General features: G+C 43.2%; 1 protein-coding gene across 6 annotated transcripts in view; it reads left to right on the top strand.

Moving 5' to 3' along the window:
* CACNA2D3 (calcium voltage-gated channel auxiliary subunit alpha2delta 3) overlaps positions 1-14,496 on the top strand; it is an 878,040-nt gene that overhangs the window by 211,703 nt on the left and 651,841 nt on the right. The gene's annotated exons all lie outside the window — the stretch shown is intronic.

Genomic DNA, 14,496 nt, shown 5'->3' with positions numbered 1-14,496 from the left:
CTTCCAGAAGTTTTTGTAATTTTCTGCCATGAAACAAGCCACTTACAGGACTTTTTAGATAGTTTTTTTTTAAGCCAGCAAATTTTCCAAGCTGTTTAAAAATAAATATTCAGAGACTTCTCAGTCCCTCCCCCCCATATCAAAGCCCTATGGCAAGCAGATCCCTATATATGGGGGGGGGGAGGGGAAGGTAACCACAAAAAGGAGTTCACACTCTACCTGGCAGCAAGGGGTCTTCTGCTGCAGAGACCAGTGGTGGCCACTCTGGCTGCCTCCTCCTTCCTGGCTGGCTTGGGCCCTACTGGAGTTCAGGCTTCACAGAGGACTACACGAGGCCTCCGTGGAAGCCCCGCCCAGCCGCCGATCAGCTGAGAGGCGGGAGAAAAGGAGCTCTTGGCAGCTTGCCTGCTGCCTCAATTGCGGGCCAGGAGAACAAGCTGGAGAGACGGCGAACAGGGCAAGTGGCTGAGGGGCCTTGGGGCTGGGCAGGGGGCAATGGGGAGTCACGTGAGGTGCCTCTGGGGGGCCCCTCCAGGCAGTGGGGCCCCCAGACAACTGTCTCCCCTTGCCCGATCGTTTTTACGCGCCTGGTCTATTAAGATCATCTGAAGAGGTCCAGTTATGGTTGCCACCAGCTTGGGACCAGGTTTCTCTGTGGCTGCGCTGGGGAATATGCTCCCTGTCAAAATAAGAGCGTCTCCATCTCTGATCGCTTTTAGGAAGATTCTCAAGACACAACTGTTTTCTCAGGCTTTCAACTAAAATTAATTTTAAATTTTAAAATTGTTTTTATCCCATGAAGTTAACTTTTTTTTTTTTTGGTGAAACTGTCTTGTTCTTACTCTGTTTTATATTGTTGTGTTCTAAATTGTGTACACCACTTAGAGATACACCCATCAGGCCATACAGGTTGAGTATCCCTTATCTGGACTGCTTGGGACCAGAAGTGTTCCGGAGTTCAGATTTTTCCAGATTTTGGAATATTTGCATAATGAGATATCTTGGGCAGGGAATCCAGAGCACCAAAACAGACGCCAACAGAGCAGGCACCAAACTGAGCAGGGAGTGGTGGGGGAGGGGCTTTTCCTTTTCCCTCTAGCACCAAAATGAGAACATAAAAAAATTTAAAAAGCTTCACAATAAAAACAGAGCCGCAACTACAGAGAATTACAGACAAAACCCCTGTCACTACAGCCTTCTGAAATAAGTAAGTTTTGACTGCATATTTAAAAGCAGCAAACTGGGAATCTGCGAGCGAGTGAACTGAGGCATTTTGTTTTTTTGTTTTTGTTATGGCATGTCCGGATTTTGGAGCATTCTGGATTTCGGATGTCCAGATAAGGGATACACAACCTGTATATGAATATGATAAAATAAATAAAATAAATCAAGATCAGTACGTTTGGACATCACAACCACTCTTGGTTTATTGTAACCTGTGAATTCTTCTGGCACATGTCTAAATCAGCCAAAATGCACAATGTACTAAAACCACGGAATTCTAATTCTGAATTTGTACTGTGTTTCACATGAACTTAGAAATGACATGGATGGGCCTGTGACAATACTGTATGATTGTTTTATAGTTTATCTCCGCTCTATTATATGCGGATGATATGGCGATTCTTTCGTTAACACCAATTGGCCTAAAGCATGCTCTCCTTCTGTTAGATAAATACTGTACACAGGAGAACTTGGAGATCAATTATCAAAAGACAAAAGTCATGGTCTTTGCTAACCGGCCCAGAGGGCATCAGTGGTCAATAAGCTCACATAGGATAGAGCAGGTTAAGACCTGTAGGTATTTAGGAGTTCTATTTCATTCTTCCTGTTCACGTAAACCTCACCTCGATTCAGCAATTTTAAAGGCCAAACCAGTAGTTAAATCAATACTCTCTTACTATTACACTAAGGGTGCATCCTATGTTCCAGCCGTGTTCAAACTATTCTCGGCAAAGGGTTTTCCTCAACTTTTTTATGGAGCTCAGTTGGGCATAGTTAAAAATCTTGATCCGTTGGAGGCACTGAAGTCAAAATTTTTAAGAGCTGTACTGGCTGTTCCCAGATGTGCCCCCACGGTGGCTCTGAGAAGAGAGGTCGGAATGATTAGGCTTCAGACATGCTTATGTAGAGTTATTATTCTTTATTGGTTAAAAATTTATTTTTTGCAGGAGGGTTTGGTTGCTTTTATAAAACAGGACTCCTTTAAATTTAGATGGCATACTGAGGCCATTGATAAGTTGGCCCGCTGTGGATACTCCTTAGAGGCCATACAGGAGCTTGGTTATGACAGAGCTCGCATCCAAATTATTCAGTGCCTAATGGATATTGAGTTGCAATATGAAATTTCCCAGATATCTAAAAGATCGTTCTTGGGTGACCAACTGACTGGATTTAATTTGGCCCTCTATCTCCAGGTAGTTACAATTCCTGAATATAGACGAGCCATGACTGGCCAGGTTGGATGTCCTTCCGTCTGCAGTTCTGTTTGGTAGATATGCAGGAATTCTCTTGGTGAATCGTGTATGTCCTTGTGATAAGGGCTGTGTTGAAACAATAGCACATGCCTTTTTACATTGTAGCTTCTATGATGAAGCCAGAGGAAAGCTACTTTCTCCCCTTCTGATAAATTTTAATGAAAGAGCAGATGATGTTTTATTGAGGTTTTTATTTTCTCTATGTGGTGAAGATAAAATTAGAACTGTGGCTAAATACTGTTATATTCTTGTAAAATACGTGCAAATGTCTAGTTTATGTTTGTATGTCTGTATTTGTAATACTGCTTGTCAAGGACCGAATAAATATTATGTATGTATGTATGTATGTATGTATGTATGTATGTATGTATTGTTTTATAGTTGCTTCCCTCATAACAAAAGGGAATCTTATGTAGGTTTAACTAAAGGTTTATTCAACAGCAACTCAATTTTTCTCCTTCTGCTTTCCCTCCCTTTTCCTTTCTGACTCCTCCCCCACACTGTCTACAGGATCTCCCCTGGGACAAATGTGCAAACAAACTGCAAAATATTACTGGATAGAATACAATTATGTTGTTTGAATCTCATGGTTGGGTCTGTGACATTACTGTGTGATGTTGTTTGAATCTTCTTGAGAGCTATGCAAATGTTAATTATTTTTCCTGAACTTGGGGATCTTGTTGTCCTTTGCACAACAGTGACAATAATAAAAGTATTCTCCAAAACTTCATGCAAACCCATCTTTCTTTTAAATGTTTCAGGTTACAGTATGTTATCACTTCAAGTTATACATCCATTACTGTTGCCAGTAAAAGCATATTTTCTTTCAGAAAAAAAACATATCCCACATTTTAAATGTGAAACATGCCATATGGGATATGAAATCCTTGGTACACTGACTGCATTATACTGCCTTGTTAAATCTTTGGTTCTTTAAAATATTAAGTTCCTGTTTTGGAAGAAATATGTTCCTGCAAGCAAGTAGGATTTTCTTTAATTACAATGTGCAGCCCACTACATTTCCTTTCTGGTAGTGTACAAGAGAGCTGAGGGAGGAAAAAAGGAGTAAAAGTATCTTACAGTGAAAATACTTCTAGATAACCATAGCTCCAAGTTGGTACTATGCATGGCCTTGTGTTTTTTACAACAGTTGAAAAAACCCTAAGCATAAATTTAAAACTATATTCATTTTTGTTCTACTGTATATGCACCTAACATCAACACATCCTAAACACTATATACAAACTGTATAATATATACCATACTGCCACTCGCCACTACAATAACTTGTGGTAGAACGGGGTGGGTTGTATTCCAGGCTCCATAGGCAAGCATGAGGGCTATCATCTTGCCTCCCCCTCCATGTGACATAGGCTGGCCAATCAAGTTGGTGTCTAGGCTCCCCCCCCACACATGATGCGGGCCAGCCAATCAGGAACAGATAGTGCCTGTATAACAGCAGGCGTTTGGAATGGCTGTCATTTGCTCTCGGACAAGACACCTACAGACCCATCCCATTCTCAGTGAAGTTTATCCGGTTGCCATCTGGGGCCAAGTATGAATTTTTTAGGTTGCATTTGATTGGCACGAGGTGCAGCCTTTTTTTTGCCAACTTCTAACTGAGTTTGATTATAGGGGTTCCATTGGAATTAGGATCTTCGGTCACTTAGCAGGAGAGGGCGGGTTGGGGTAGGCTATTTTGGTAAACAGTGTTGGGCTGGAGGCCCATATAAGGTGGGAGGGGGCCAAGGAACAGCCTTTCAGGGTTTTTCAGCCCATTGGGCTAGGCTGGGCCCCCACCCAGAGGGTGGCTTGGCTCACCTCCCAGAGTTGTGCGTCTTGGGGTTGGGGTGGTTGCTCTCCCCTCCAGTGGGGAAACCCCCCTAGTGAGATCATGTCAGGACTCTGTGCCTGGCTGAATCACCACCCGGCCCTTCACCCTGCTGTGGAGCAGTCCTCCTTATGAGGCTGACCCACATGGGTGGAGTACCCACACTCTTATTAGTTTATGTTCCACATTGTAGGTTGTTTGTATGTAATACCAATAAATTGGCCCTAGTTTATCCAATTAAGCATGTTCTGTAGTTATTGGGGCCTGGGGGGTGCAAATAGATAACATATAAGAATAATATATTTTTTATTCAATGAACACAAGTAATTGTTTAAATTTCAGCAGTGTGTGTTGCTTCAGGATAATCAGCTCCCTTATTAGTATGCATACAGTTTAATGAGTAAGCATTCTATTTGTATGTAATCAGTATGAGTATCTCCTTCTCATTACTGGATTCTGCTATGAAGAAATACTTTGTTTTTATAATGAAACCTCGGATTTTTTAATTTTCCAATATATGTGTGGCACTATAACATTAAGGCATTTTACAGAGCTTGGTATCCTATCATTACAGGTATTCTGCAGGTGTAGAGATAAAATTTTGAAGGCTCGTCTGCTGGCCAGCATTTTGTTTAGCCAGCTAAAATGGCTTGGTAGGCCAATTTTGATGGCTGTTTCAAAGAGTGCCATCAATCAAAGTAATTGCAGTGTAATACCCTAGTGAAAATGTTAACAGAAACTGTTGGCATTCAACAAGTAAACTATTTCCCAAAATGGAATCTTTTAAAATGATGCTGAAATTCATTAGTTCAACCTATTAGTTACTAGGGGGAGTACATCTGCGTGCAGTGCAAAAGAAATTTTGTTTCTAATATAGACTGTTCTATCCAGGTGTTATCCTGATAGCACCTGATAGCTATCCTGATAACTTTACACTAGAGGTGAGAAGAACCCCATAGGGTTTGTTCCTTCATTACTTTTGTCAGAGGAAAGACAAGCTTTTGAAAAAATTGAAATTTGGCCCTGTGCCTCATAGATTTTGCTTTGCATTTGCATTATTTTTCTGTGTTTTTAACCTTTTTTATGTCACTGTAAACCACCAGACATGAAAATTTGGGGTGGCGTACACATTTGATAGATAAATAATAAATTTGGACCACTTCAGACATTCCAGAAGTTAGATGGCAAATGCTTCCTTTTTTTATTTATTCAATTTCTATACCACCCTTCCAAAAAGAGAAGAAATTACACAGAGAAATAATAAATAAATAGGATGGATCCCTGTTCCCAAAGGGCTCACAATCTAAAAAGAAACACAAGACAGACATCAGCAACAGTCACTGGAGGTACTGTGCTGGAGGTGAATAGGGCCAGTTACTCTCCCCCTGCTAAATAAAGAGAATTACCATGTTAAAAGATGCCTCTTTGCCAAGTTAGCAGGGGTAGGGCTTATGTAGGGCTTATAATGTGAACCCTTATGTAGGGCTTATAATATTTGAATCCCACTTTCCATTTTGATTGGACTTATTTTTAAAGTGTTTCACCCTACCAGCACTAGTGCTGCCTCTGAACATCATATTTTGTTTTGTAATATTTATTTATTTATTTATTTATTACATTTGTACACCGCCCCAAACTTTTGTCTCTGGGCGGTTAACAATAGTATGAAACAAGTTAAAATATATACAAAAACTTAAAACAATTTAACAATTTAAAAATCAACCAGAAATTAAAACCTTAAAAATTTAAAGAACAGAAAAAGCTTGGGTGAAGAGGTGGGTTTTCAAATACTTTCTAAAAATTGTCAGAGACAGGGAGGATCGTATCTCAGCAGGGAGCGCATTCCATAGTCTCGGGTCAGCAATCGAGAAAGCCCGTCCCCGTGTGGCCACCAGCCGAGCTGGCGGCAACTGGAGACGGACCTCTCTGGGCGACCTCAATGGGCGGTGGGGATCATAATGAAGAAGACGTTCTCTTAGATACCTATGGCCTAAGCCATTTAGGGCTTTATAAGTTATGACAAGCACTTTGTATTTTGCCCGGAAACCTATTGGCAGCCAGTGTAACTCTATCAACAAAGGAGTGATGTGGTCTCTCCGAGATGATCCAGAGACCAAACTGGCCGCCACATTCTGTACCAACGGAAGCTTCCGGACTACGTACAAAGGCAGCCCCACATAGAACGCATTGCAGAAGTCAAGTCTGGAGGTTAACAAGAGATGTGCCACTGTTTTGAGGTCATTCATCTCAAGAAATGGACGCAGCTGGCGTATCAGCCGAAGCTGATAGAAAGCACCCCTGACCACCACCTCCATCTGAGGAACCAGGGAGAGGTGTGGATCCAGAAGTACTCCCAGACTGCGAACCTGTTCCTTTTGGGGAAGTGTGACCCCATCCAGAACAGGGAGATCAAAATCGTCTCTAGAGTTCTGATCTTGCACAATAAGTACCTCCATCTTATCTGGATTCAGTTTCAGTTTATTCTCCCTCATCCAGCCCATTACTGCTTCCAGGCAAGCATTTAGGGAAGTTATGCCATCTCCTGAAGAAGCTGACATGGAGAAGTAGATTTGGGTGTCATCAGCATACTGATAACACCCCACTCCAAATCCCCTGATGATCTCTCCCAGCGGTTTCATGTAGATGTTAAAGAGCATTGGAGAAAGTACGGAGCCTTGAGGGACACCATACTTAAGCTCAGATTTTGAAGAGCAACAGTCTCCAATCGACACCATCTGGAATCTGTCGGAGAGGTAGGAGTGGAAACACTGTAAAACAGTGCCCCCCACCCCCAGCACCCTCAGACGTTCCAGAAGGATACTATGGTCTATAGTATCGAAAGCCACCGAGAGATCCAAAAGGACCAACAGAGTCACACTTCCTCTGTCGATTCCCAATTGGAGATCATCCATCAGGCCAATCAAAGCAGTCTCTACCCCATAGCCCACCTGAAAACCAGTTTGAAATGGCTCTAGATAATCAGTTTCCTCCAAGACTGCCTGGAGCTGACAGGCCACCACCTTCTCAATTACCTTGTCCAAACATGGGAGGTTGGAAACAGGCCTATAATTGCTCAACTATGAAGGATCTAATGCAGGCGTCTTAAGAATAGGTCTAATAATTGCCTCCTTAAGACAAGGAGGCATCCTGCCCTCCCTCAGAGAAGCATTTATGATTTCTACCAGACCTCCTACAACAGCCTCCCTGCTAGATAGAACAAGCCATTTTGGATAAGGGTCAAGAGAACCAGTGGTAGGCCTCACCGCTCAGAGCAGCTTGTCCATGTCCTCAGGAGTCACAAACTCTAACCAATCCAGTCGAACCACATAAGAGGAGTTGTCGGACACCTCCAATTCAGACATTGAATTAATTGTGGTGTCTCCGTCTAAGTTGGCCCGAATCGGAGAGATTTTATCTGCAAAAGACTCTTTAAACACATAGCAGCGGGTAACTCATGGCTCCAAATTCTGATTCAAGGAAGGTGGGGCACTTACTAGCCCCTTCACAACCCTGAACAACTCTGCTGGATGTGAACTCGCAGATGCAATACGGGCAGAAAAGATCCGCTTCTTTGCCGCATGTATCGCCTGAGCATAGATCTTTAAATGTGCTCTATGTCGTAATCTGTCGGATTCGAGTCGATTCTTTCTCCACTTGCGCTCCAGTCGCCTACCTTGCCGCTTCTGCCCCTGTAGATCTTCCATATACAAAAGGGCCTGTTTTGAAGTGGGTCGGAGGGGATGCTTAGGAGCAATCGTGTCTGCTGCCCTGGTGAGTGTGTTATTCCAGTTTTACACCAGGGCATCAACAGGATCACTGGCAGAGCCAGCATTAAATCCCTCCAAGGCTTCTTGGAATCCTATTGGATCCAATAACCTCTTTGGGCAGACCATTCTAATAGGCCCCTCACCCCTGCAGAGATGGAAAGTGGTTGTAAGCCTAACCTTAACCAGATGGTGGTCCGTCCATGACAATGGAGAAATCACAGGAGTTCCCACCCACGGAACACCACCCTGATCAGAGTAAAAGACCAAATCCAGCATGTGATGTGCAATGTGCATTGGTCCGGAAACCACTTGGGATCGGCCCATAGTTTTCATGGCCACTATGAACTCCTGAGCTGTCCCGGACAAATTGGTCCTGAAGTGAACATTGAAGTCCCCCACCACCAAAAGTCTGTGAGACTCCAACGCAAGTTCTGCGACCAAGTCCGTGAGCTCAGTAAAGGATTCCATCGGGCAGCAGGGCGATCGATACACCAACAGAAGTCCCAATCTATCCCTGGTCCCCAAACTTAGGTACACACATTCAATATGGTCATATACCTCAACATGGACCCTGGTAAGGTAGATGTTATCCTTATAAACCACAGCCAGTCCACCTCCCCACCCACATCCCCTCACCTGCTCCTCTACAAAATACCCTGGAGAAAGAAGCTGGGACTAGACTGGGCCACCAGCCTCCCCCAACCAAGTCTCGGTGATACACACCAGGTCAGCCCCTTCATCCATAATCAAATCATGGATGATTTGATTGATATTCATCCAAATCATGGATGAATGTGAATCTGCACTGTTCATTAATCCCATTTGTATAGCAGTTCCGGAACCCAAATTGCAATAATTCCAACTAGCAAAGGGCTAGTTAGTGAAGTGAGATTGATTGTTCTTGCGTGAGCAGAGACACCTCTGGCAGATTGGCTGTGTTTGCACATGCTCAGATGCTGGTAATTACTTAACCATTTAAGACATATTCAGATGCACTTATTTGAGTGTGAATGACTGTACATGTGTTTAGGATTGCTGGTCTTGTGGAAGCAAGTTTGAATTGTCCCCTTTGCTAAGCAGGGTCCACTCTGGTTTGCATTTGAGTGGGAGACTACATATGTGAGCACTGTAAGATATTCGCCTTAGGGGATGGAGCCTCTCTGGGAAGAGCATCTGCATGCTTCCATGCAGAAGGTTCAAAGTTTCCTCCCTGGTTTCTCCAAGATAGGGCTGAGAGAGGCTCCTTCCTGCAACCTTGGAGAAGCTGTTCTTGGCTAGATGGGGGCAAACAAGCTGAAACTTAATCAAAATAAGACGAAAGTGCTCTGGGTTGGTAAAGCTGATTATCCAAGTAATGAGGTAAAATCTAGTCCTCGCCATGGTTATTCTCCCCCTGAAATACAAAGTCTGCCGCTTGGGGGTGCTTCTGGACCCAGCACTATTTTTTGAGGCACAGGTGACAGCAGTGTGCAAATTTGTTTTTTACCAGCTACAGCTGGTACGCCAGCTGTGACCCTACTTGGAGAAGTTGCACCTGACCTCAGTCACTCATGCTTTGGTGATGTCCAGATTGGATTCCTGCAATACATTTTATGTGGGGCTGCCCTTGAAGGGAGTTTAGAAGTTTTAGCCAGTCCAGAATGCAGCTGCAAGGATGCTCGTGGGTGATAGTTGCTTCTTGAATGTTACATGCATCCTGCAGCAGCTTCACTAGTTACCAGTCGACTTCTGGACTAGGGATGTGCATGGAAAGCGGGGTGGGGCAACTTTAAGGACGGGGGAGGGTGCATTTTCCCCTCCCTCCACTTCCCCCCCCCATCCAGTGCTCTGTTTAAGACCCCGTCGGGGCAGCAGCATTCCTCCCTGTTGCCCTGTCCCCTCCTTGGCTGGAAGTGCCCGGTGTGCATGCACTCACCAGGTGCACATGCACATGTCTTGCTTGCTCGCGCAGCTGACACCTTTGAGCCCCCACCCATCTCCAAGCCTCTGATTGGCCAGTTTTTGAACCTATTTGGAAGCCTGTAAAAGGGCCTCTGAACAGGTTCATGCACATCCCTATTCTGGGCTAGAGTCAAGATGCTGGTCTTGATCTTTAAAGCCCAACATGGCTTCGCACTGGAGTACCTGTCAGACCGTATTTGCCCATACAAACCTGCCAGGGTTCTCCATTGAGCATCTCAGGCCCTGCTCACAGAGATCCAGTTGGTGGGGACTAGAACCAGGGCTTTTTATTGTAGCCCCTCCACTTTGGAATGTCCTTTTGGAAGAACTTCACCATGGTCCCCACCCTGCCGGAACTCAGTGTTTTAAAACAACAATTAAAGACAAATCTTTTAAAAGAGGCTTTAAAATGTTTTATCTGCTGTTTATATTTGGTATGGTGTTGTTGTTTTTTAGTGTTTCAGCTCTCAGTTTTTAGCTTTTTATTAATAGCTTTTAATTTGAACTTTTAAAAAAGAATTGTAACTTGAAATATGGTTTTAGCTTGTTTAATTCTATTAATCTTTTACTTTATATTGTATCTATTTTGTTTATGTTGTGAGGCACCCTGAGCAATAGTGTACTGAAAGGGCAGGGTATAAATATTTTAAACAAACAAATAAATATTGTTTATCCCGTACTCCATGGAATAGGTTATAGACAACACAAGCTATGGATATTATGCTTGAATGTGTCTGCTTGTATTTTATTGTGGGGTTTGCTAGGCAAGCCCACAGCAACCCCAGTTTGTCCTGTATTATCCAGACCTCTAACTTTAGGGTTTATCTTTGCCTGTTTATCTCCATTTTTCATCTAAAGCCCTCTCTAGCCCGTTTGTCTGGTTTCTGCCAAATGCATTTTTCTCAGTCCTTGTGAGGAGCAGCCCATCTCCTTCCAGTAATACTCACTAAGGAATTGAATTTGGTTCCAGAAACCAAATCTCTTTTATCGGCACCGTCTGTGTAACCAATAATTCAACTGGAGATTTCTCTCTCTCTTTGAAGATTTTTATACATTTTTACAGCAAAATGTATGAGAAAATCAGCCGAGCCCCCAAATCTTTATGTTCCTTCTCAGATAGGCTGTGTTTATAGCTGATCCTGTCAGTGCCATTTGTTCCCAAGTGGATGAGCAAGAATGGATAATGATCAGTGGGATTGAAAGGTCTTGGAAACCTGTCTACACACTGCTGAGGCAGCACACATTATGAGCAAATGGGTTTGGTTGGTATGCAGCTGCCTCCATACCTCTCAGTGGGGAGTAACCGACCTCCACCACTCTTCTCCTTTTCTTCCTACAGGTGGTGGTTGAGTCAGCCTCTGACTTTGAAGGGCTGATAATCTTCCCACTAAACATTGCCTGCTGTTGTAGCTGTCCTCTCTCGGGTTACTCAGAGCCACTGTCGTTTGAAAGATACTGAAGGTGATTTCTTAGTTCCATTGATTCAGAGTGCCTTCTGATCCCCAGCACCTGTTAGTTCTCTTCCATGCAATTTCCTGTCCCTTAGAATTTCCACCGATATCAATCTAACTATTGATCTATCTGTCTTACTCCCTCATCTTCCTTCTTTACAGTCTACAAACACACATGCATGGATACACACATGCGTGTATACACGCACACATGTGCACGCACACAGAGTATGAAAACATGCCTTTTAAATACTTAAAAGTAGAGTACATGCATTTAAAATACACCAATGACATAGTGAAGCTATTCTCACGACCGCAGGAAAGCAGGTTAAGGAAGTCCAGCTCGCTTCCCTGAGGTTGTGTGCGGCAATGAGAGCCATGTGGCTCCTGGTAGCAAACCCTGATAAATACACCTCCCGTTAAACGAGGTTAGCAGAATGAACACTCTGCTAACCCCGTTTCCCTGACTGTGAGGAGACTCCCGACTGGGGGGCAAACTTCCCAGTGTTGGGGGTCCCCCCAGAATGCCCCGTGCACTCACATGGGGCATCCTGGGACATCTGGGGACTGGGTGGCTCCCGATCCCTGCTTCCCTTACCGGCTCCGTGATGGTGCCGGTAGTCTTCAGGGTGGCCAATCCGGCTGCCCTGGGCTAGCTCTCCGCAGAACCTGGTTAGGCTCTACACAGAGATTGTGTGTAGAGCCTCGGTAAATCACCATTTAGCCTAATAATGGTCACATTCAGTGAAATGTTTTGAGTTGGAGAGTGTGTGTATTTGCAGGTCCAGCCTTATCATGAACAATATGAAGCAGTTGCTTCAGGCAACAGATTCCAGAGAGATGCCCATTTCCCTGCCCCTGTCTCTGTCTCTGTATATCATTAATAAATAAGCTCTGCTGCAGTGCACATGAGCATACTTTTGACTCTTCACTTCAGATGCAAAAATGTCTAATGTCAGCAATGTGTGCTTGGGACTGTGGTTGTCTGCCAGTGTCCAGTTGCCTCCTGCTGCCTTGGCTGCAGCTCTGAACATATGCTGACAATACCGAATGTGATGTGGATCATGTGGCCATTTGTCCCTTAAGAAGTGCACCAAGACTATCGGCTTATTTTACACAGGCCATCAAACAGCCTGCAGATAATGGTAGCATCTGGTCACTGCTGAGTTGGACTGCATTGCAACGAGTTGCCTGGAAGGCTTCATCCGTTCAGCAATACCTTTAAAGGAGAAAATGGGATTTTATACCCTTTTCTGCCAAAGGTCTAAAGCTCATAAGGTTTGAATTAAATTACTATACCATTCTGGGAGTAAGATAAAAGCCTCAAAGTAGCACAATTTGGAGCAGCTGGAGCACTGAGCATTGCACACAAATCCAGCACAAGCACACCGCCACAATTTGGAATGTTGTGCCTGGGCAGAACCCAGCTAGAGCTGTAAGCTCCCTCCATTAATTGATGCAGATGCTACAAGAGTCCTCATCTGGTCTGCTGCTGCAGTTCCATGCAATTGGACTTTGCATCAGCCCAAGTACCTATGTAACATTCTAAAGTATTTAAGCATCATTGCCAGCGATAGATCAGTATCACCATATATACATTTTTGCTGAGTTACTATTTCATGTGGATTATGAATCATATATATATTGATCATATATTGATACTTCAATATAGTGATCATATATTGAAGTATCATTTGCACTTGCAAAATCTCATTCACTGTCCCAAAGAAAATAGATTTTATGCAAGTTCAGTTGGCATTACATTTAAATGAAATAGTCTTTCAGGAACTTAGCCATCTAAATGTTTGGGGTTGATTTTTTTTGTCCTGCCATTGTCTTTTTGCTAAAAAACATTTGAAACTGTACCCTTGAAAAACTGCATCTAACTTCAGAAGCTCAACTATTGCTATTGCTGCAACAAATGTATGTAGGTTTTGATGTTACTCTTGGAGTCACTTATTAGATAATCTGGAAGAGTAGCAGCACTTTCCTCATACAGTCCTGGAAAAACTTTTTTTTTTAAAGTATGTGAAATTATCCTCATGAGCAAGCAGTCATATATCCAAAAATAAGAGGGAAAGCAGTACAAGACTATTTTCCCCATCATTTGGGAATGTTTTAAAAATGTCCTTAAGGAATGAACATTAGAACCAAAGTGCCTTGTGATCTAGTAATTTTCTCTGCTTCATTGACTCACATAGGACTAAGAGAAGGGTTTACAGTTTAATAAACAGAGGCCCTTTTCAAATATTCAGTACAGGAGATAATGAATGGGGGTCATGAAGCAACAGCATCTGTTCCTGATCTACACGGGTTAATTAAAATGTCTGAAGAGAGCCCTGGAAGCACAGAGGCTCTCTTCAGATGTTCTAATGAATTCATATTATTCCCGTACTGAATGCCTAAAGTAGGGCTAGAGTCATAAGCTTCTTACTCCCCCCACCCCCACCAATTATATTTGTATAGTTATCTAACTATACAAAGGATAGCTGGAGAGGAGAGTTGGTCTTGTGGTAGCAAGCATGACGTGTCCCCTTAGCTAAGCAGGGTCTGCCCTAGTTGCATATGAATGGGAGACTAGAAGTGTGAGCACTACAAGATATTCCCCTCAGGGGATGGAGCTGCTCTGGGAAGAGCAGAAGGTTCTAAGTTTTTCTCCCTGGCTTCTCCAAGATAGGGCTGAGAGAGATTCCTGCCTGCAACCTTGGAGAAATCCCTGACAGTTTGTGTAGACAATAGTGAGCTAGATGGACCAGTGGTCTGATGGCAGCTTTCTATGCTCTTAAGCTATTGACATTACTCTACTGTGTAGTGGTAAGAAGGTGAAAATTGTCCGTTCTCCAAAGAAACAATTGCCTATATGAACAGTCAGAACGTTCTCAATATGACATATGGGACAAATTAATTTTGTGAAATTGTACAAAAACAAGCAGTGGTGAAAAATGCGAAAGAATTATTAACATGTCAGCCACAAATCATTTTCAAGTTTTGCTTGAGTATGTCTTATGTATTTGTTTAATTTCTCCTTT

This window comes from Hemicordylus capensis, chromosome 2, assembly GCF_027244095.1.
Source record: "Hemicordylus capensis ecotype Gifberg chromosome 2, rHemCap1.1.pri, whole genome shotgun sequence".
Lineage (NCBI taxonomy): Eukaryota > Metazoa > Chordata > Lepidosauria > Squamata > Cordylidae > Hemicordylus > Hemicordylus capensis.
Note: the sequence above shows the minus strand (reverse complement) of the source record. Positions and strands in the feature narration are given on the sequence as shown.